This window comes from Lepisma saccharinum, chromosome 5 (genome assembly GCF_977018435.1).
Source record: "Lepisma saccharinum chromosome 5, izLepSacc3.1, whole genome shotgun sequence".
NCBI lineage: Eukaryota > Metazoa > Arthropoda > Insecta > Zygentoma > Lepismatidae > Lepisma > Lepisma saccharinum.
The window spans coordinates 83,352,198-83,376,634 of NC_139233.1; the positions used below are offsets into that span (position 1 = coordinate 83,352,198).

At 39.0% G+C, this 24,437-nt stretch overlaps 1 protein-coding gene across 1 annotated transcript in view; it reads right to left on the reverse strand.

The window, feature by feature from the left end:
- Positions 1-24,437, reverse strand: part of LOC145987919 (uncharacterized) — a 341,487-nt gene that overhangs the window by 46,632 nt on the left and 270,418 nt on the right. The window lies entirely within an intron of this gene.

Consider the following 24,437-nt stretch of genomic DNA (forward strand, 5'->3'; position numbering starts at 1 on the left):
CGATCATTAATGAGCACGTTCAACAAATACAAAACGCTTCATCCATAATGAGCAATTCTACGTCACAATCAAGTCTTGTGCTGAAAAGTTCTTGTCAACATTTGTTTAAAAATATATGCTAATCGGGACTACAAAGAGAGTGAACCAGAGAATCCCTGGAGGTGAAATCCAAAGATGTGCATATACTACCGTATAGTGCAATCTTTGTAGACAACACAGGCGTAACTCGGAGTTTATCTTCCAGAGTTCCAAGTTCAAAAGAGGTATTGCATGTGTGTGTGTGTGTGAATGTGTATGTATGTAGCAAGGACGTATTTAGAGGGGGCCCGGACCCTCCCCACCCGAAAGACTTATTAAGTACGAAAATTAAATGAAAATATACTCGTTTAGCATTTGTGGTATAATTTCCTCTGAACTTATTAGAAGACAAGGATTATATTGGGATCATACGACTTTGAAGAACAGAAATGACGTATTTTGAAGGCCCAGCCCCCCCCCCTTCCCAACCGAGAGACTTATTCAGTACGAGTATTAAATAAAAATATACTCGTTTAGCATTTGTTGCTTAATTTCCTCTGAACTTATTGGAAGACAAGAATTATATTTGGATCATACGCCTTTGAAGAACAGGAAGGGCGTATTTTGGGGGTCCGGACCCCCCCTCCCCACACTCATTAAGTACGAAAATTAAAAAATATATACTCGTTTAGCATTTGTTGTATAACTTCCTCTGAACTTATTGGAAGACAAGGATGATATTGGTATCATACGGCTTTAAATGACATATTTAGGGGGGTCCAGGGGTGCGTACCCCCCCCCGGCCAAGACTTACGAAGTACTAAAAATAAGTAATGAAAATATTAGCATTTGTTGCATAATCGATGGTTATTAATTTCCTCTGAACTTTTAGAAGGCAAGGGTTATATTGGGGATCATACGGCTTTGAATGGCATTACAAAGAAGATTTATGTACCGTACTCTTTCCAAAAATTGTTTATGACGGGATTGATTGATTTAGTTTATTTTACTTCGTGAAATTGATGAATGGACATTCACAAACAACCAAGCCCGAGCGGCATTCGAACCCGGGACCCTTGGCGTCGCAGTTTATGATGGGAAATCGGTAGAAACTTTGTTTCACAAATAAAATAAATATGCCGCTGTTCGGTGTCGGTCTGTGAGAGAATTTGGACTGGTAACCAGGGGCAATTCCTCCATGTAGGAAGTGAGGAACTTCCTACATGTTCATTTATACTTATTTCCAGTCTTCTACTTTTTTAGGAGTTTAATGTGTGTTATAAAATTATGAGCGTAATGTGATTTATGAAATTATGAGCGCAATGTGCATACATTTGACTAGGTTCGCTACTGTTCCTTCACTCGCCAATCGCTCACTTGCTCCAGCTGACAGCCAAAAACGACTGTCTTCCCTCTTCCCTGCTGCTGAGTAGTGTTGCCCACGAGACGAGACATGTTTCGTCTCGTCTCGAAAACGAGACGGGACAAGCTTTTCAAAATTCGAGACGGGATGAGACTGACCACCTGTCTCGTCTCGTTTTCGAGACGAGACACGGGACGGGACGAGACGGCTCGTGAAAAATCTCGTCTCGTCTCTAAAGTCTCGAAAAAAATACAAACAAAATAATAAATCAGTTACGAATATTTATTTACTTGGAATAAAGTATTTTCTTTGGAAACCCAAATTAGCGTCTATTACATTAAAAAGGCTATCTTAATTAGTTTTTACGAGGGTCACTATTTATATTTTGAGCCTTGGCAACACTGATTGAAGTTAGGCGCGATTTGACGTTTGCACGGAATCGTCTGGCATTATTGACCATAACGAACTTCAAATGTTTTGTCAATAGCTTCATTTGTGTTGTTTATGTTGCCTTGGAGATTGAGCGACAACAATAAAATGGAATTAACTCGTGAACATTTTCGTGCGATGATTTTTTACGATTTTCGACGTGGATTATCAAGACAAGAGTGCATCGATCAACTTACTTCCACATTTGGCGATGAAGCCCCATCCTTTGCCACTGTGAAACGCTGGTATAACGAATTTAATCGTGGCCGCCATTCGCTCACCGACGAGATTCGCGAAGGTCGTCCAAAATCAGTTGTTGTTCAAGAAAACATTGATGCTGTGCAAAACCTAATACTGCAAGATCGTCATGTGACATACTGTGAGATTGAGGCAACCATAGGCATTAGTTCCACCAGCATATATAAAATATTACATGATCATTTAGCTGTGAGAAAGGTATGTTCTCGTTGGATCCCACACAATTTGACAAAAACTCAAAAAGACGCTCGCGTCAATTGGTGCAAACAAATGCTCAATAAATACAATCGTGGTGCTTCAAAAGACGTATATAAGATTGTAACAGGTGACGAATCATGATATATTCATATGAGCCGGAACGTAAACAGCAGTCGACTGTATGGGTGTTTCAACATGAACCCAATCCAACAAAAGTTGTTCGCGCTCGAAGCACATCGAAACAAATGGTCGCCTTTCTTTTTTTTTCAGGAAAACTGGTCATGTGGCAACTGTGCCTTTAGAGGAACGTAAAACGGTCAACTCTGAATGGTACACAACAATTTGTTTGCCAGAGGTCTTCGGTCAAATACGGAAAACAAACAAACGCCGTCGGATCATTCTTCATCAAGACAATGCCAGCTGTCACACATCTCGTCTAACAATCGACTTTATGAACAGTCAAAAAATCGAATTGATGGGTCATCCGCCGTACAGTCCTGATTTGGCACCCAATGACTTCTTCTTGTTCCCGAATGTCAAGAATAAATTGCGTGGACAACGATTTTCGTCGGCGGAAGACGCCGTTGATGCGTTCAAAAACCATATTATGGAGATGTCTCAAGAAGATTAGAAAAACTGCTTTGACAAATGGTTCGAACGAATGGAAAAGTGTATTGACCATAAAGGAGAATACTTCGAAAAACAATAAAGCAGTTTTCAATGCCAAATTCCTGTTTTTTCATTGTTAGGCTCAAAATATAAATAGTGACCCTCGTATACTATTCCGAAATCCAGTATTAATTCCATTTTTCAATGTATTCAAGCTTAGTAATTTTATGTTGTAATAATACTCCAGAAAGAAGTACTTTGCTAAAATGCCGATTCAGATATCTATCTCTAAAAATATTGTGAGAGAGAACTATTCTCGATAATTTCTTTGAATGGAAAACTTATTAAAAATATTGTAAACCTTACAAAAATTACGAAAATTGCGGGCTTTGTTTGCTTTTCCATAGTAAGGAAATTTATTATTTGTTTTATCCTTAAAACAGTTTAAATATATTTAACGCCTTTAAAGTAAAAACTACTGCTATAACGCGAAAACTACAGTTAAGTGAGACATACAATAGTTATCGTCACAACACGATTATTCCCACACAGGGAATAAGGAATATTTCACATAAAATCTTGCCATGTAATGAACGGACCGAAAGCATTTTTTTTTATTTATTTATTTAACCCGGGAACTTTTCTAACGATGGAAGCGGCCCCGGCGCCCACCCAGCGTCGAATAACATGGGTACCTGGGGGAAACCCTGGGGGGTAAAGGCGGTCAGGGGCGTGGTGCTGATCACATCACCCCCACTCACGACCGGATCAAGAAAGTGTGGGGCGTTACCCCCACACCCCCTATACGCCTTCATGGCGTGGTGCTAAGCACAGGGGAACACTTTACTTTTTTTTTATTTATTTATTTATTTATTCCAAGTTTCAGATACAGCACTTTTAAGGCCATTGTACACTGAAAACTCTATGAAATAAACAATAACAAGTCAAGATGGTTTAAGGTAAAAACAAGAAAGGTTAAATATAAACATAAGGCATAAACAAGGAAACGAACAAAGATTTACATATTCATTTTTAGGGATGATCGGAAAATACTTTCAGGGGCAAAAATGTCTATGTTTGTGGGTAGTTTATTGTAGAACTGGGGCAGCCTGTGGAATAGAGCGCGCTGTATAAGGGAAAGCCTAGCGGTAGAGTTGTGGAACAATTCAGTGTTTCTGGTCGATCGAGAGGGAACTCTGAAGTTGAATTCTGTAAGCAGAAATTCAGATCTTAATTTTCCATTGATGATTTTGTAGAAAAATTTCATATCGGCCATATCGCGCCGGGTCTGCAGTAACTGGATGTTCAAAGTAGTCAGGATGTCAGGTTTCTGAAGATGCCGCAGAGAAGGAATTCTATGACGAGCAATGGCGGTAAAGAAGCTGAGGACGGAATCCATGCTAGAAAGATTTGTATTGGAAGCCATTGCCCAGACTGGAGAGCAGTATTCAAGAATCGGAGAAATGAATGATTTGAAAAATAGGCTAAGAGAAGTTGGAGTATCAATTTCAGTGAATCTGTAGAGGAGGCCTAAGAGGCGCATTGCACTTTTAGTTGTAGCTGCGATGTGTTCCTTAAAGTTCAGTTTTTCATCTACGATAACACCTAGATTTTTTTGAGGCGCAACTGTAGTAATATAATTGTTTTCAAGAACATAATGAGAATGTATTTTGTTCTTTTTTAAAGAAACTGTGAGGGAGGAGCATTTCTGCGGGTTAAGGCTCGGCTGGACCTTTGGCATGCAAATGGGCGATTTTTTTCCTCTCCATTCGAAAAACTTCCTGGAATTATTTCAAAATATGAAACATTACATCAGCTTAGAATTCCTTCTAGAGCATTGACGTGAATTTTCATTTAGTTTTCTTTCATTGTTGTCTAGATATTATCAATAGTATAATAGACTTATGTAATCACAAAACTATTGATAATATCTAGACAACAGTGAAAGAAAACTACACGAAATTTCACGTCAATGCTCTAGAAGGAATTCTAAGCGGATGTAATGTTTCATATTTTGAAATATCCAAGAAGTTTTTCGAATGGAGAGGAAAATTTGAAAAAATTCGCCCATTTGCATGCCAAAGGTCCAGCCGAGCCTTAAGTTGTAGATTCCACTGCTTACACCATGTGACAAGTTCGGAAAGAGCATTCTGGAGAATCACAGGATCTTGTGTGGTTGAGATTTCTTTGAAAAGTTTACAGTCGTCAGCAAACATGAGTATATTGACAGGAAGTGAGGAAAGTCTTTGTGGGAGATCGTCCATGTATAGGATGAACAAGAGATGGCCCAAGACGCTCCCTTGTGGCACCCCGGACAAGACAGGAAGAAAATCAGAAGAGACGCCTGAAAGAGTGACACGCTGTGTACGTGAGTGTAGATAATCCTGGATTAAGGAGATAAATATTCCATGTATGTTAAATCTAGTTCGTAATATGTGAATAAGAAGAGCATGGTTTATTTTGTCAAAGACTTTTGAAATATCCAAGTATATCACATCTAGCTGGGAATTTTTGGAAATAGCCCTGGTGGCATGTGAAAGGAGAACTGAAAAATTAGTCAAGCAAGAGCTACCAGGAAGAAAACCGTGTTGGACAGTACTGATATACGGAGATGTAAATCTGAATAATCTGTCCTTAATTATTTTTTTCACAGATTATAGAGAGGTCTCAGGAGTGATATTGGTCTGTATGATGTAGCACTATTTTTATCTCCAGATTTGTGAATGGGTACAACGTTGGCTTTCTTGAACATCTGAGGAAACACGCCTTCAGAGAAACACCTATTTAGCAAGAGAGAGAGAGAGAGAGAGAGAGAGAGAGATGATGAGCCAAGAAGTCTGCAGTGTTACGGAGGAATTAGCAGCGAACGCTTGCCAATAGACTGAAGGCACCATGTCGCTTGTCACTTAGTTGGGAACTCCCATTGTAGCACGTCGCTTCGGTCTGAGCACCCTTCCTTTAAGGAGCTTTCCGACCGAACTAACAAGTAGCACTCGAATACGCCATATGGACGTGTCGTTTGCTGTTTGGACCCTCATGTGCAATGAATGCTATTTTACAGTCTGGAAGTGTGTGTCACTAGTGTGACAGTGTGAACATCCCGTGTCGTTTGTCCCATTGGTTTGAAAGTTGCCTTACACTCATGTCGATGGCACTAAGAAAGTTTTGTGGGGTTCCCCTTGTCGTTTCATGGAATCATCATTATCATCATCGCCGCGATTAGTTTAAAGCGGAAGAAAAGAGACAGTAAATATCCAAAATACAAATGCTTCAGTGTGTATATCTTTAAAAGAAATGATGATGATAATGATAATAATAATGAACCTAATTCATACACAAAAATTTAGTTGCCAAGAACATTCCACGCGTATTTTTTCTCCCGTATTATTAACGAAAGTATGACGATAACAGGACGTGGTCGACTGTCTAGAATGTTCGTTAATATCTTCGCGACCACTGTACCAAATATCATAGCAATTATCACATTCATAGAAATGATTCATGTAAAAGAATCAGACGTTGCAGCGAAAACTCCATTTACTTCCATTATAACCAGTCGACCACCAAGCACCGGGTTCAACACCAGCGCCTCTAGCGGACCATTTTCGAGTGGAACCAGCCAGAGAGCGCAGAACCATGCCGTTTTCCACACTACGTTATTCTAGGCGTTGTAGCTGAAGGAACACGCGTCACGGTGTTGCCATATCATGCGGTACGGTACGGTACGCAGTGCAGCCGTCTGACGCTGTGTCGAGGAAAACGTGTTATGAAAAGGAACAACAATGATGAAATGTGTTATTGTTTTTCGAGGAAAACGGAATGACAATGATGACAACAATGATGAATATGTTATTGTTTTCTCTCTTCATTTCCATCTCCCTTACAACATGAACGAATTAATGAAACAGGTTACCTTTTCAATCCATTCTGAAAATATTGAATATATACACTTTCAATAATCATTTCTTTCCGAAGTCGCCGTTAAAGTCTGCCCATCTTTCAATTATACCGCAACCGAATTGCACAAAGTCCAGTTGGTGGGGGCGTCTGACTTAGGGTGACCAGACACATACATTCAAAAAAGAGGACAGAGCAAGCGAAAAAGGAGGACGAAGTCATAAAAAAGAGGACACCCCAAAAAATGGCTATACATTTGCCATTACTCCAATATACAAAATCTTACAAACATTTTGCTCACAGATGCTTTTCAGAAGATCTCTTTCAAGAACTTCATCTTACGTTTAAGCAAAGAAAGCAATCTCCTAATCTGTTTTTTAACAAATTACAAAGAATATCTATAATTTGAAGCACAGAATTTTACTCCTTTTCTAATTTTTTGATATTAGACTGAAATATCTCCACAAGTGAATGCAAATGTAACAAGCAAGATTCGCTTAACTTATTTCGGAAAGCCAAATTAAAATTTTAGGTAGTTTGGTAGTTTGGATTGGGTAGAGAAATATGATTTCAATGCCACGAATATTTCTGGCACTCTTTCAACAGCAGGGGAAAGTGGCAACCACCTTACACTTTAACCCATATTCGTTTCTTCCATCCTTTAAAACTGGATATTTTCTTTCGCTTCGTTATTTCATGAAAGTAAATATTACTTAATAATCAAAATTCTCACTACTCATTTCTGTATCGCGTATGTACAACTCGAAAAGGAACTTGCCGACCTCTGTGTTGGAGTGGTTAGCACACGCCAGAGGCCTCGGTTTCGAATCCCGGCCTGGGCATGTGTGTCCTTCATCAAAATCATCATATCATCGCTCATACTCATCTTCGCGATTAGCCAAAAGCGAAAAAACGAAGTAAAATAAACCAAATCAATCAACCGAAAAAGAACTGCACAGACTACATGCGTTCCAGCAGTCTCAGCGCTTAATACTAATGACAGGGGTGCGGAAATTTGCGTTTTTTTATTCCTTTGTAGTAAACCATAGTCTTTCATGTTTAAACTTTAAGTTCGTTTCAAGGAGTTTCTATTCTGAAAACACATTTTTATAGTGCCTATAAATTCCTATTTTGATGGTTAGTGCCTATTTTGCTTAATCGTGCCCAAAAAATGGATATTCTGCAATTTTGCATACTCCAGCTTTTTTCTTACGTGCATTTGGCTTTCCCTATATTGAAAGATGTAAGTAAGGCCTTGTTGATGTTGTACTGACTGAAATCTGGAATTCGTCAGATTTGATGGTCTGAATTGGAACATTGTTTTAAATATTTTTTTTGTTACAATGGTGCAAATTGTTTATTCATCATTTGTTCAAATTCGCAGTCGTTAGCACAAGCTCTTTTTGTGAGAATTACTTTAACAGACGATTCCCCGCAAATGTGAATTTCGATCAAAAGAGTATTATAGTATGTTAATCGCTAGCGCACTTTTATGTATAAACTGAAGTGCCAATACAGTATAACTGTGCATTGTAATAAGAAAATTTAAATAAGTTCACATCCATTGCCTATTTTTATGTCCTTTTTTAATTTTTGGGGTGCCTTTTCTTAGTATATGGCAGTGACGTGTACTGAGGAATAGCTAGTCTAGCAGAGATAGATCAATCAATCTCACATTTCGAATTATATTCAAATCACAATATTTATTGTCTTGTTAAAGCCACCACAGCTCATATGCAACACTTTCTTTTCCACGCGCTTCTCGTCCATCGGTCCGATCCGCGGGCAAAGCTGGCTGGATACCCTAGCTCGCTCTTCCTCCGCCTGACCAGTTTCCAGGTAGAAACGGCCGCCCGAAGGTAAAAGGAAGATTTCTACCTCTACCTCCCTTGCTCCCCTCGCCCCCGCTGCAATTGGTTGAAAGCCCAGGCTTTCAGGTCCCCTAGTCTATCCCCCATAGGACATATAGGGGATTGGTTTCTAATAGATTTTTTGTAAATCATCTAAAGAACTCAGGGTAAAATTTTCTGCAGTACTTTTGTTCTCTGTATTTACACAACCTTTTACACGTTTTACAATATGTATGTATAATATGGGATGTAGTTTTATTATTTATGAAATGGGAACGTGTTATGTGCAGACAATAATGTTATGCTTTCTTTCTTTCTTTTTTTCAAGTATGGAATATATAATGATTAAATTACAAATATGTGTTCGGGCTCTCTCTCTCTCGTTTTAGTAGTGTTTTATTTAAATTTACTACACTTGGCCTCTAACAGTCATAATACGGATGTATTTATTTGGGCAAGAGAACGCGTGTTCATATCGTTGTTGGTTTGGTTTATTTTACTTCGCTTTTCTGCCACATTGGTTATCGCGAAAATGAGGATGAGTGATGATATGATGAAATTGATGAAGGGATCTCATATGAACAATCCAGACCGGGATTCGAACCCGTGATGAGACCGCATTCTTGTTCCTATGTGCTGTACTCTGCAATGAATAATGAAATAATTTGGAATGAAAAATGTATCTCAGAACTCGAAAAGCCAAATGAATATTATTGAAGAAACTACAAAAAAGTGTGTTTTGTTACCTGTTTTGTTTCTGTGCATAAAGTGGACTTAAAACACCAAATCAACCAACCGTGAGGGAGTGGTTATCACAGAGCGCTAGGACACCAGGAGTTCCGGGTTCGAACTCCGACTTGGGCATGGGTGTTCTTTGTGTTTGTCCCTTCATTAATTTTATCGTATCATCTTCGTAATTAACCAAATGTGACAAAAAAGCGACGCTAAGTAACAAAAATGAAATCAAATCATTGATTGATTGCTTGATATGGTTTATTTTACTTCGCCTTTCCCCCACTTTTTTGCTAATCGCGAAGATGATACGATAAAATTGATGAAGGGACACACGCAAAGAATACCTATGGCCAAGCAGAGATTCGAACCCAGGATCTCGGACTTGGTGGTGAAATCAAATTTCCTTTAATTTTCGAATGTGGGTGGGGTTTTAGTACTCATTCATCATTTTGCAATCTTTTCCTCTTATTGACATTCTTTTTTAGGAATACTGGGCCCTAAAGGGGGGGGAGGGGTGTGACCCACAACAACCCCAACCCCTTGAGCACGCCACTGACTGCTACCCCAAGGGTCGACGTCACCGAACATCACTGGTTTATGGTGTTTTCTGTGCCTATTTTCATCATTTTTGGCCTATTTGACTGCCTATTTCAGAGGTTTTTAGTGCCATAAATACGCGCCCTACTAATGACTCAGTCGGGAAAGTGATCGTATTGAGCTCCCAGATGCTAGGTGCGCATTGCTCGAATCATAGCTCGAATTAACGCGCACCAAATGAAGCATTCTGTATGCAGCACATTTTCTATGGTCAATGCTATACTCTTTCCAAAAAAAGGAGGACATTTACCGATTTCTAAAAAATCCGCCCGGACAGACACCTAAAAAGGAGTACATGTCCGTATAAAAGAGGACGTCTGGTCACCCTAGTCTGACTTTCACGCGGGAGACCCGCGGTGGTTTGTGGAACTTTTTCAAATATCCAGAGCGGCTCCGGGGTCGACTCAGCCCAAGTGAGTACCTGGGGCAAACCTGCGGTAAAGGCGGTTCGTGAACCACATCACCGCATCACCTCCATAATATGGCCTAGGTCGAGGTCGAGAATGTGTGGAGCCCTACCTCCACATCCCCATACGCCTCCATACTTTATTTTGCGTCCTTTAATTTTTTTGTATGAGAATCCCAGATATTTTATGACTGTCCTTAAAGATGTTTCCCCACCATGAAAAAGTCCCGAATCTTTCAACGAAACGCGCAGTTTCCCAACAGTGGGATGATCATTCCTCCTATAATAAGGTAAATATGGCGACGAATAGCATATTGCTGAAAGGTATCTAAATTTGTCACGCGTTTACTGATATTCCTCTTCTTCTTTCCTGGGGTTTCCAGTTTTGAAGCCTCGCATTTATTTATTTATTTCTACCACATTATATTTTTCTTTCCCTATGGTAACAATATTGTTCTTAGACACGCCGAAAGCAGCAGCAGTCCTGACCAGAACTTTATTTACAGAAATGATTGGACCCTCATTGTTTTTCTCTTGCTCAAATTATTTGCGCTCAGAACAAACCATCTCCCGCGTTTGTCCTTTGAGAAGAATTCCTTTTTCTTTTAGTGCATGGCCTCTTTGGTACATTGTTATCTCGAGTATTGCCTCCTGTGCTTGACATTCTTCACACAAGCTCACGACACACTCAAGCAGAACACAGAAAATTATGTACAAAAAAATAAGACACTAAAACAGCACGCTATATACAACAAAGAATACTCTAAATACAATAAACACTAAACAAACGGACCGGTTAAAATATTACAGCAACGCAACAAACAAACACGTCCTCTCCCAACAACATGAAATCTGATCACATGAAGAATCGCCCAATAAGCGGCAAAAAAGGTAAAGTGCTCCCCTGTGCATAGCACCACGCCATGAAGGCGTATAGTGGGTGTGGGGGTAACGCCCCACACTTTCTTGATCCGGTCGTGAGTGGGGGTGATGTGATCAGCATCACGCCCCTGACCGCCTTTACCCCCCAGGGTTTCCCCCAGGTACCCATGTTATTCGACGCTGGGTGGGCGCCGGGTCATCACCCTATAGAGCTAGAAGGCCACTCCCTTGCCGCGTGACGTCACGCCGATCCGACCCTTCCAGCAGTAGCCAGAGCTGTTCAATTCTCAGCATTTCCGAATATTGCTTCTACAGCGGGAAAGAATTACTACGTAATGTTCAGCAGAATGTTGTTAAACAAGAATAGTAAATAAGGTTATACAAATCTGCTGAATACCAATTATTTTAATATACCAAAATATAAAGTAATATATACATTGTACTAGATAAGTTCGAACATCTAATTTTTTCTTCCAAATGTAGTGATTTACATTTATGTACGCACAATTTTGCATTTTGATCTTAGCATTGAAACGCATTCGAAAGAAAAATATTAATAGATACAATTGAGGAGGATATACAGATTTTCAGTTAGCGATTAATTTAAACAAGTTAAGGCATGTACATTTATTCATTCATTGTCGTTGACACATTTAACCTGGAAAGGCAGCAAACAGGCAGAAAAATCTTGTTTTTAAAGATAAGAAAATTGTTCACAGTGTAATTACTAGCTTCTCTTAACCTAGCTGCAATGCATGGCTCTAACTTATTCACTGACCAAGTCATTCATGTGTCACATGGATTCACCCGCCCTGGCTGACTTTATATTCCATTCGGTCATTTTAGATCTACATCTACCGACTTAAAATTTTAAAATCACAATAAAAAAATAAAATCATTCTGAAATGTCATTACCTCAAAATGTCTGATGGAAATTAAAACACCAAGAACATAAGTTTCATGAGCTCATTCTCAAATTTACTGGCAAAAACACATAATGTAAGTAAGCTACAATTACATCAAAACTAAGCAGATTAAATAAAAAATAAATCGCCTCTACGCAAAATGTTAGAATTTCAGAATAATCTCACGCAATTAAACGCAAATATTCCTCCCTCCTAAATTAAACAGCCCCCTCACAAAAATCAAGCACAATTACACAATATAAGTAAGATACAATTACATCAAAAGCGTGTTAAATTCTCTTCTTTTTTTTCATAGTTTGATAGGAATGTCTATCTTGGTATCGTATCAAGCTGGAAATGTTTGTATCGTTCTCGGTTTTCATAGTTTGAAATGAATGCCTTTCTCGGTTTCGTATCGAGATGAAAATGTTTGTCTCGTTCTCGGTTTTTCATAGTGTGAAATGAATGTTTTTCTCGGTTTCGTATCGAGTTGAAAATGTTTGTCTCGTTCTCGGTTTTTCATAGTTTGAAATGAATGTCTTTCTCGGTTTCGTATCGAGATGAAAATGTTTGTCTCGTTCTCGGTTTTTCATAGTGTGAAATTAATGTCTTTCTCGGTTTCGTATAGAGTTGAAAATGTTTGTCTCGTTCTCGGTTTTTCATAGTTTGAAATGAATGCCTTTCTCGGTTTCGTATCCAGATGAAAATGTTTGTCTCATTCTCGGTTTTTCATAGTGTTAAATGAATGTCTTTCTCGGTTTCGTATCGAGTTGAAAATGTTTGTCCCGTTCTTGCAGTCTTTCATAGTTTGAAATGAATGCCTTTCTCGGTTTCGTATCGAGATGAAAATGTTTGTCTCGTTCTCGGTTTTTCATAGTGTGAAATTAATGTCTTTCTCGGTTTCGTATCGGGTTGAAAATGTTTGTCTCGTTCTCGGTTTTTCACAGGGTGAAATGAATGTCTTTCTCGATTTCGTATCGAATTGAAAATGTTTGTCTCGTTCTCGGTTTTTTATAGTGTGAAATGAATGTCTCTCTCGGTTTCGTATCGAATTGAAAATGTTTGTCTCGTTCTCGGTTTTTCATAGTTTGAAATGAATGTCTTTCTCGGTTTCGTATCGAATTGAAAATGTTTGTCTCGTTCTCGGTTTTTCATAGTTTGAAATGAATGTCTTTCTCGGTTTCCTATCGAATTGAAAATGTTTGTCTCGTTCTCGGTTTTTTCATAGTTTGAAATGAATGTCTTTCTCGGTTTCGTATTAAGGTGAAAATGTTTGTCTCGTTCTCGAATGTCTTTCTCGGTTTCGCATCGAGATAGTTTTTTCCACAGAGAAATGCGCGCCACTCTATTTATAACAACAATACAGTAGCGGAACAACAAGGGTTGGAGGGAGGGATGGGTTGGTTATTCACTTTTAACACTTACTGTGACATGTTTTCGCAACGTGAGAATAACTGTAAAAGGAACTTCGCAGGTGGAAACAAGCTCCGATGAAACACACAGGGTTCCTTTTTTGTGCTCTTTTTTATTGAAATGTCTTTCAAACGGCAGAACGCCCCCAACTACCATCGTAAAGAATAGGTGGGTCCGGGAGGACTGGGGAGAGCGTGTGAATTAAAGTGCTATTATTTGCAATCCAAGTATTAGCGTTGTGTCCTCCATTCTCTTATGGGTGTTTGTTTGGCCGTTTATCCAAATGCATGGAGATCAGTAACTGGAGGGGCAAGGGGGCGACGACCCCCTGAAAAATGATTTGCAAAATACAATTGTATTACACACATATTATTTTATTTCAGTCGCAGTAACTTGTTCATTATTAGAATGGTGTAAAAGGAACATGACAATTTCAAACTGAAGGACTGTCCGACTAGTACGTGGATAAATATGACTCGTTTGCTTCCCTCCAGAAAAAGATACGTGTGTGTACGTCCATGTTTAATTGTCACAGTTAATCTAACGGTACGAAAATGCATGTGACGCAACGAATCCAACCAGACCTGTAGCCAGAAATTTCATTTCGGGGAGGGGTTCATCTCTTATCAGCAGCCGCCATCTAAAGGAGAAGATAGGGGGTGTAGATGCTATGAAGATGTATTTCTCAGTATATTACAACTTATTATACAAGGTGTTTAATCTTGTTGGGGGTAAAATTAATTAATATAGTACACTAATTAAGTTACACATTTGTAGGATTTCGGGGGGGCTTCAGTCTCCCGAGCCCCTCCCCTAGCTACGTACCTGAATCCAACAAAGAAGACTCAGAACTTATCTAACACAAAAAAATATATATAAGTTGAAATACACTAAGATCTTCTTCCCCCATCCCCATCAGTCTTCAATGATTTCGCACCCTGACCAGTACATTGTTTCCTTCCTGCTGTGTATGTTCTCTTCTCCTTTTTTTTTTTTTTTTTTTTTTTTTTTCATGTGGAGTAGTAGGCGAAGTTCCCTCCCTCCCTAATCTTTTTCACTCAATAACTCCAGCAACAATCCTCTCCTCCCCCTTCGCTCAACTGCACGAAAAAAACCCTACTAGTGGTGTCGGTCGTTCCTTTGAACGACTCTCTCAGTGAGCAAGCTCCAGTGAACTGCCTCGCAAAAAAGGAGCTGCATCGTTCCTTTGATCGACTCCTCGTGAACGACTCCTTGCGGTGAGCGAGCTCCGGAGAACTGACTCCCGAAAAGGAACGGCCATAACCCATCACTATTTGAATGAAAGGCAATTTGCCGTTATTTTTGTGCTTATCGTCAGAGAACCGCAACACTAGGTAGGCGGGGTGGGGTTCATTGTTTCAATCTAAAAAATATGCCGCCGGTTGCAAAGCTAGTGTTTCAATGGACATTTCCACTTTGACATGAAAAACGTTTTAAATCCATTCATTTTACAGATAATGACACAAACATGAGATGTGCAAAATATCTCGGCGATATTTGTTTCGGTTCTCGAGAAACACGCCTTCAAACACCGCTGAAATTCACCTACTACGTCACAGATTTGAAAACGTCCTCTCCACAGACAGGAGGTCCTTTGACGTCATCACTTAGAAATGCGTGCAGGCGGGGCTTCTGCTCGTCCCGACAACTTAGCATGAGCCGCGGAAGCGACAGAAAATTCACTTGCTACTGTGTAAAACAAGTAACGTACAACTTCCAGTGCAAAAATCTGTGCTCCATTTCTTGGAGATGAATTATGCCCTAGCATAGTAGTATTTACTATAATTCAGCCACTCGGTAGAGGGTTTTCCCATTAGGGTGACAAGGCAAACCGTGTAACAGTCAATGGCTGAACACGTGAACAGCCTTGCTCATTGCGAATACATAGGTTAGTTCTGACTGGCAAGAACTTAATATTATAGGAATGCCTTTTCTGGAATTACAGTTATTTTCGTCATAATATTTTCTTCACAAATTTTAAGATAATACTTTTAGAACACACTGGTTTACCCGCCAATTTCTGCAATATAAGAGGTGATACGGTTTAAAAAGGTACGGTGAGTTTTTCAATTTCCTGCAGTAAATGACAGTTTTCTTCAGTTAATATATATATTGCAAATTTTTGTATTTAGCCTACTTTTACGTCGCTTTTCCGTTCACTTTGTTTAACCGCAACGATGAGAACGCATGGTTAATTTATTTATTAATTATCATCTCTAACATAACATTTTTTTCCAATTTTGGCTAATCGCTACAATGAAGATGAATAACTACAAGCTGTATTCGAAGTCGGGGTGCAGGAGTACATCCCCCCACCCACACACACACTACTACCAACTGCACAATCTAAGTATCACCCAACCTGCCATGATAAGAGACGAACTTTTTCTTCTGTCCCATCTCATTTCGAAAACATTCACTTGTCCCATCTCCTTTTATGAGACGAGACGGAACATGCCTCGTCTCGTGAGCAACACTAACATTAACAATAGAAGAATCCCCCTAGCTGTCCCCAAAGTCTCGAGCAAACATCCTCCCATGTAACAATTTCCAGTTCAATGAAATGTCACTCACAAGGAAACAGTCATGCCCAGGTCGAGAGTCAAACCTGGAACATGCGACTTCCTGAGATAAATCATGAATTTTGTGTATAATAATTACAACGCCAGTTCATTCCTGGTAATTCTGAATCAGCAGTTTGGTTTTCATATATAAGCAGGATAATATTTAGTTTTCGAGGGCTGTACCGTCGAAACGAGGAGTCAATAATAATAATAATAATAATAATAATAATAATAATAAAATATTAAGGAAGAGTTTTTTTGTATTTATAATGATAAGCCTCTGCATACGTTGTTAATTCTATATTTTTCTAGACTTGAGACGAGAAAGAGAATTGACCTTTCAAACCGAGACGAATGTTTATAAATTGAGACGAGACTGTCAATGAGACATTTACAAATAAACACGAGACAGACATTTACAACTCTCAACGAGAACGAGACCAAGGCTGCCATGTCTCGTCTCGATAGGATCCTTAGTGGTGAAGTTGTGAACCAACCAATTAATGCGTTCGGGGTAACAAGATGAGGCGGCTTTTTTGGCAGTACAAAATTCAAAATAATTATATCGTACCATTTCAGTATGGAATATTGTTATAAGCATGGGCGTGTATATAGTTCATGGGGGGAGGGATGGATCAACTTTTGTTATGATTAGGGTTCCTTTATTTCGTAAGTGAAAATCCAGGACACTGATGTCCGGAAGCTTGTTGGGGAGCATGGGGGGAGGGGATGTTGGACCAGACAAAGTTGTGTGTTTGTAGTCACGAAGTATTGATACTTTTCTGTTCATCTTCTGTCACTACGTTTTTAAGGACCAAATTTCTTTAATATGATTCGAGGGGGGGAAAATAACTGATTTGATAGTTTCAATGCAGTTTCTAATCGCAGAAATTCCGAAACTATCAGAAAATTGCAGATATTGGTCTGCAGTCCCATCTGGTGTGTGGAATTACGAAATTTCCTTCCCATCCGTATCCCGTCCTATACGTTTCTAATTTAAGAGAATGAAATAAGTCTGAAGGAATTTTTTATGAACAAGCGGATAGAACAAGGAAACTGGTAATTTTATTGAACCAAAAAAGAGAGGGGTTGGACTCGTTGAATTCCCCTAAATACGCCCATGGTTATACACATTATTTCCTTGTAATAATTATACATAAACTAAGTACAGATATGTACTGTGCAACTAATGTAATCTTCTCAGTGTGTTTTCTCTTATCTGCACAAAAATGTTTGATCATAATTTGCGCAACAGAAATGGAACACAAACTGAAATTGCTTTATAGAAAAGGAAGTTAAATAGGCTTTATAAATAAAGTAAAGAATGTGAAAATTCCTATTTTGCACTACATAGGTTACGGTAAATATCGATAAATATAAGTTTAAAAAATATTTTTGAGTGTCGTGTCAGCAACCAATTTTATAAGCAATATTTTTCTCATTGCCTGAGAACACACACGCAGCTGAACCCTTTCATTAATCTTGCACGTGAGCAGCACGGATATTTCATAGAAGAATGATCATTACAAAGCATAGCTTTCCTTTCCCCTATCGCTCCTTCTTCCATTATTTAAATCGGTACAGATTTGTAAAACTGCTGCACGTGTTCGCTCACCGTGGGCTACCCATCCGGAACTGGACGCTCGAAGCAGACGACAAACGAGCTCTCCCTAAGGAGTGACGTAGTAACATGGCGGCGGCGTGTTTTCAGCGCAACGCTAGCCTCCCAACTTTGGAAGTCCCGTTTCTACCTTAAACTGGACGCAGAGAAACGCGAGAACTTGCAGGGGTCATTTTTCCAGGGTGTATATTTTAAAATTGTTGTAAAAAAAATTGAGTGGAAATGTCCATAATAATTTCGCTTCCACCATTCATCCCAAGAGTTCATAAAAAATAAACCAGTGCGCAGTGCAACTTTTGCTTTACTTTGAAATCATGTTCATATGCTTTTATGTCACTTTATATCTTAGTGTACATGCTATGTGTTTTTTTTATTATTGCAAAATAAATTTTAAAAAGTTAAATGTTGTAGAAAGAACAAAAAAGTAAAACTATTTTTCTGCGATTTGCGTTAGCATTTATGTAAATAATTAAATAAAACTGTTAAATATTGTAAATATTCGTTATTTTTATGGGTACGTCAACACTAAGGTTATTTGCACCCATCACATGTCCTTCTTTATAGGTCTGTAGCGGACATTAAAACAAACCCATGCTCTCGCTGGGACTTGAACCCGAGACCTCCGGATCAAAGCGAGTTGAGTTGACCACCCAACATGCTCTGCTACCGAGGCCGCATAAAACTGTTAGGTTGGCCTCTTAATCTAAATACATACTTTTCAATAACAATGTTAATTGTTATCTAAAAAACAAATGCGCAGACACAAAAGACTGAAACATTTTCTAAACTTTTTCATGTTACATTTCATTTGCTTAAAAACTGCTATACGAAGACGTAATTTTTATTTTTACAAAAGGGAGGGAGATCAATGATCAGAGCCCCCCCCCCCCCCAATAATTTTGACAAGTGGGCGCCTCTGGAAGCTGTTACACATGCACGGGACAACGCGAGATTCAAACTGTGTGCTGCGAATTGGACGCAGAAAGTTCTCGAATATTCTCTCTGATTCGAGCCTGAACACCGCTAATGTGTCTTGTCCACCCATGTTTGCAGCTCTTATATAACAGCCGAAACCCACAAAATTGTTCATATTCAGGCCTAAGCACTCGCAAGTGTTCAAAATTGTCTGTCAGAGCTTCCGCAGTCTTGTCATATATCGGCACGAAACAAAGGAAGTCTTCTAGAATAGAGCTGGATCGCAAAACTAATGCACAGCATAAACCCTTCCGTTCCCAACACATCTAATGTTTTGTCTTCCGATATGATCACATGCTTACTCATTTATATCCAGTCATGTGGCCAAGGAGGGTTGGTTGGGTCATAACCCCATTTGCCCAGTATTCCTTAAAAAAGAGCGTGAAAGACATGAAAAGATGGCAAAATAAGGACTGACCACCAAAAATAGTATGCGTAATCCCTCTCCCCTCCGAAAATCCTGGGCACGCCTCTCTTTATTTCGGACACATTTTTAAAATCAACTCCAGAAGTTTTATTATTTCGTATTGGAGATTAAAGTAAGATGCGTTCTTTCTGCATGTTTGGATATTATCCTTTAGGGTGCTGTCGCCTGCCTTCGCACCTAACCTTACCAAAAACACTAATATTCCATCCTTGCGACTAATCTTCAAGACTTAGGAAGATTTCAGACTGAAGGGATACGCGGCACATGTCGTTTGGATTGAGCCAATCAACAGCAACGTTTCACACCGTAGCGACACAAAGGGCCGCACAAACCTACTTTCGACTTGTGAAATCCTCAGGCGACACAGTGTGAAATCTCCCTTAGTAGGCCACTGTCATAGAAGTGGTAACTCTTGTTGACCACAGAAGAAAAAATTCTCCTCAAGCGGTGGGAATGCTCCTCAGTTTTCTTCTTTCTCCTTTATTATCTGTGCTTGTTCACCAGGCAACATCTTACGATTTGACATATTATACACAGGACATGTACTATGTATACATTTTAACGAAAACTCAGTCGAAGTCAAGGGTGGCTCGGTGACACATAGACACTGAATGATCACTAATCGACTGTATGAACTGAAGTCTCATTAACCAATTCTGTTAGTCGCGTATTTATATCCTAATTATATTCTAGAATGTTCCGCAGATAAAACGATTCGTAAATATTGCCAGTGGTTCGACTTCTTCTCTTATTCAAGAACGTTCCCTCTCATGCTTTCCAGAGATTAAAAATTACAACGAATCGCCCTATGTGTAGTGCTACCTTTGTTGTGTAGTTTCCAAATGCTGACAAGTCTCTACATAGTGCTCAAGTTCGCTGAGACAACACAGAAAGCGCAAGAAAAGTTTACGTGCAGTATTATCAACAACAGGATAACAGAACATTCTCCGTTTTGCCTCAATAATTATTTTTGTCCTTAAATTATTGTCACATTATTCAAGAAGCCAAAAACCTAATTTTATGTAGCGTAAACTGAAAAATTTCCTGGCGGTAGGGGGCCTCGAACCACCTCATCCTCACCTTCGATACACCCTATTAACAATAACAGGGTTATAGAACATTCTCAGTCTTGCCTCGATAATTATTTTTCTCCTTAAATTATCATAACATTATTCAAGTAGTCAAAACTCTAATTTTATCTAGTGTAAACTGAAAAATTTCCTGGGGGGGATGGGCTCGAACCACCTCCCCCATCTTGGATACGCCTTGTCTCGATAATTATTTATCTCCTAAAATTATCATCACATTATTCAAGAAGACAACATCGTAAATTTATCTAGTGTAAACAGAAACATTTCCTGAAAGGGGGGGGGGGGCTCGAGCCCCTGATTCCCACCTTGGATATGTGCTATTAACAATAAAAGGGTTATAGGGCATTCCTTTCCCTCAATAATTACTTCTCTCCTTAAATTATTGTCACATTCTTCAAGAAGAAAAAAAAACTAATTTCATCTAGTGTAAACTGAAAAATTTCTTGGAGGGAGGGCTCGATCCCCCCATACCCCACCTCGGATACGTGCTATTATTAATAAGAGGGTTACAGAACATTCTCCATTTTGAATCGATAATTATTTATCTCCTTAAATTATCGTCACATTATTTTATTTCACGCCAAAAGAAACCACAAACCTCATTTTACCTAGTGTAAACCGAAAACGTTCGGGGGGGCTCGAGTCCGCTAAGCCCCCCCCCCTTCGATACGTGCCTGATTACAGGAATAAAACTCCTTTATTTTATTAGTTTATAGGTGTTCTATAATGACAATCATAACCATTATTATGTCTATTATTTCTCGCTACGCCTATAGTAATCCACGACATTGTAAACAGTGTTTTTAGTAATTTGCACTTTTACATATCTTTCACAGACCAAGTTCATTGTTCTTGTAGCTTATTGTTATCATTGATGTGGGCCTCGCCATGCAAATCGCACCCAAGCAATTCGCCTTTTTCCAGTCTTGGGTAACATTGAGGAATATCTTATTGGGTCATCTGGTACTCGTATTTGTGGATAATGTTAAAATGCACAACTTACAATTCTTTATTTTCCTTTGTGATATCAACAACACTGACCACCTACAAAATTCGGGCCGTTAACTCGGTGGAGAAAACTGTAGTAAAGCGCTGATAGTGGTAACGACCACTTTTGACTAGTAATTACGTTTCTTTTCCAATCAATTATCTCATAGCAGACACAGACACGCCCTAATACCAAATCAAGCCAACACAACGTGCAGACCAAGGTTATTAGAAGTGTTTTAAGGTTTTAATGGTCTGTACCTTCTTTTACAATTCAGACCATTCAAAAAAGGTGCCTTCCTTTCTTGTGTTAACTGAGATTTGGGGAGTTAAAAATAACAGCCTTCCGCCTGTTGCTACTCTCTGCAAACACGTGTTGGGAAGGGGGCGGGGAATGGCCAGGCAAAAGTTTGTGTTAAGGCTTCCGTGGGGTCTAGTGGGCCTACCGATGGCACAGTAGCGTCGTCGCCTTGTGATCAAGGGGTCCCAGGTTCGATACCCGGTGCCGGTGGAGGCACATAGTGGTTCGGATTCCACTTTAAACTGTAGGTCCAGTCCCAATTAGCCTTACTGTGCACAAAGTGGACTTAAACATCAACTCAAACCAAACCGTGGGGTCAAGTGGTTTATTATTTGTATGCGCGCTTTTTCATTTTGGATAATAGTTCTCCGAAAACTGGAAAGCATTGACGAATCTGGCGGGAGGACCCACCACCCGGGTTCACTTGCTCTTCCCAAAGGATGAGTGTATTATAAAAAGTATTGATAGCATTATTTTAAAAAAACATAAAATGATCGAGAAGTTATTTTCCAGATAGTTAAAATAATAAATCAAAGTTTGACGCAAATGCATAAATAGGGAATATATTTATGAGATACTTAAGTATATTTAATCTGGGACTTGTTGCTTGCAAGGCAATAATGTTAACTGATGGACACAAAGCAACAGCATTTTCAATTAAATATTTCCGATGTATGTCTCTTTCTTTCTGTAATCGTTGTTCACACAAATAAAACAGAACTTCATCTATTTCACACCTCTACTAATTATTGATTAATTGAGTTTTAAATCCACTTTTATGCACAGATATGTTAATTGGGACTGGACCTACGGTTTTATGTGAGATACGAACCACTATGTGCCTCCACTACAGTGGCGTATGCTGGTTTTAACGAGTGGGTAATCTCCGACCCTTTATTCATCCACCCACTCCTGAAGTCTACCTTATTTATATACAGGGTGATTATAAAGTTTCAATCCATTTCTGTGAAAAACAGGTATTAGAATCAAACCAAAAATGAGAATGGAAACCCTAACACTTAGTAACACATAATCTATCAAATTTCTATGGATAATGTAAACCCAACCTCAGAGTAACACATAATCCATCACAGGTTGCACTGAGCCTTATTCCAAATGACCACCCTGCACGTCCACACAGAGGTGTTTTGTGCAGCGGTGTGTCGCCAGGAGTTTTGTGTGGACCTGCAAGGTGATCATTTGGAATAAGGTTTACATTATCCGTAGAAGTTTTGATAGATTATGTGTTAGGGTTTCCATTCTCATTATTGGTTTGATTCTAATATCTGTTTTTCACAGAAATGGATCGAAACTTTATATTCACCCTGTATATGTGGTACAGTCACGGACACTTCTGGCTTGTAGTGATTGCATTGAAAGACAATGGGTTTGCTACAACCCAGAAGTGTCCGTGACTGTACAAGAGATACTGGCCTACCTGCATTAACGATTTGCAAATTCTCCGGAAAAGATCTCGTTCCAAATATTTTCACACACAAATGCTCAATTATAACCATTGCATTTAACTTCAGTAAACACAGCACTAGCACGAATACTAAACCACTAACACCTAAACAAATAATACATTTTCGAATCGCCAATAGGAACACCAAGGACTACACAAAGCCACCTTCCACACGCACTCAATTCCTCGCGCCAATCTTCTGTTGTCTTCCTGCTTGACTCAGAATGAAATTCCCTATGGATGCTGAAAATGATCCTTTCCCAGCTTTAAAGTCCCTGCTATGCAAGAGGTTCTCCAAGTTGGAATCATTGTATTTGTTCTTTATATATTTTACATTCATAAATCTTTCATCTTTATGATCACTATTAATCTAAAGAGGGGAGAAAAGCAATGTAAAATTACTCTAAATAAATAATTTACAGAATAATGCACATAAGGATTTTGTAGGTATCAAACACTTTTGGCAAAAGTACATTACTCTCATAATCATGTAAACACAGGTATTACCCTTCCCGGACAAACAAAGCAGTGACATGGTACCATCTCTGCTCCAGACGCGGTACCCTCAGTAAATGAAGACAGTGTGTCTTCGAAATTAATCGGAAATAACCATTAAATTGTGCAACGCGGATATACAAAATTTCACGTGAGTAAATAACTCACTTTTGTTTGAAACATGTCCACTGGTGAAGTAGAAATAAGATTTGGAAATAATTTTATTTTTATTCCTTCCAAACATATTCCTCTGAATTCGATTTCCCTCTCCCAGGGACTTGTGTTTGCAGTCTATACTAGATTTTGCCATGAAGCCAAAAGCAGGGTGCTAGGTGCCAACAAAGATCAAACTGCGGTAGGTTTAGTACCATTTTGCTGGGTTTGGCATCACTGATTGAGGAAACACTTGCTGGTTCCTCACCGATCTTCCTAAGCTTACCACCTCCCTGGCACTTCCACTCCTCACCCATCTTGCTGTAGTGTGACTCGGAGGGTGGCAGAAAAGAATGTGTCCATCGTCTGCGGACTGCAGCTTGAGCGAGCGACAGCAGTCAACTCTTGAGAGTAGCTAACCTAGTCAATTGTACATACATTGCATTCATAATTTTAGAACGTGCAGTGAACTCCTAAAAAGTAGAGAACAGGAAGTAAGTACAAATGAATTGTGATTTTCACTAGTCTGTTAATAATGTAAACGATAAATCAAGATAAAACAAAAGAGTATCAAATTGAAATTTTCTCCTCAGGTACTACACTAATCGAAGCAAGCTTTATAAGGGTTGCTTCTTTTATTTCATTATCATATTTCCTTCTTGAACATTTCAGCTAAATTTTCTATATGGATTATTAATTTAGTGAAAATTACTACTCATTTAAATATAAGTAAACAAAATATGTGTCTGTGTTAAAACAAACAGCACTGGCAAATTT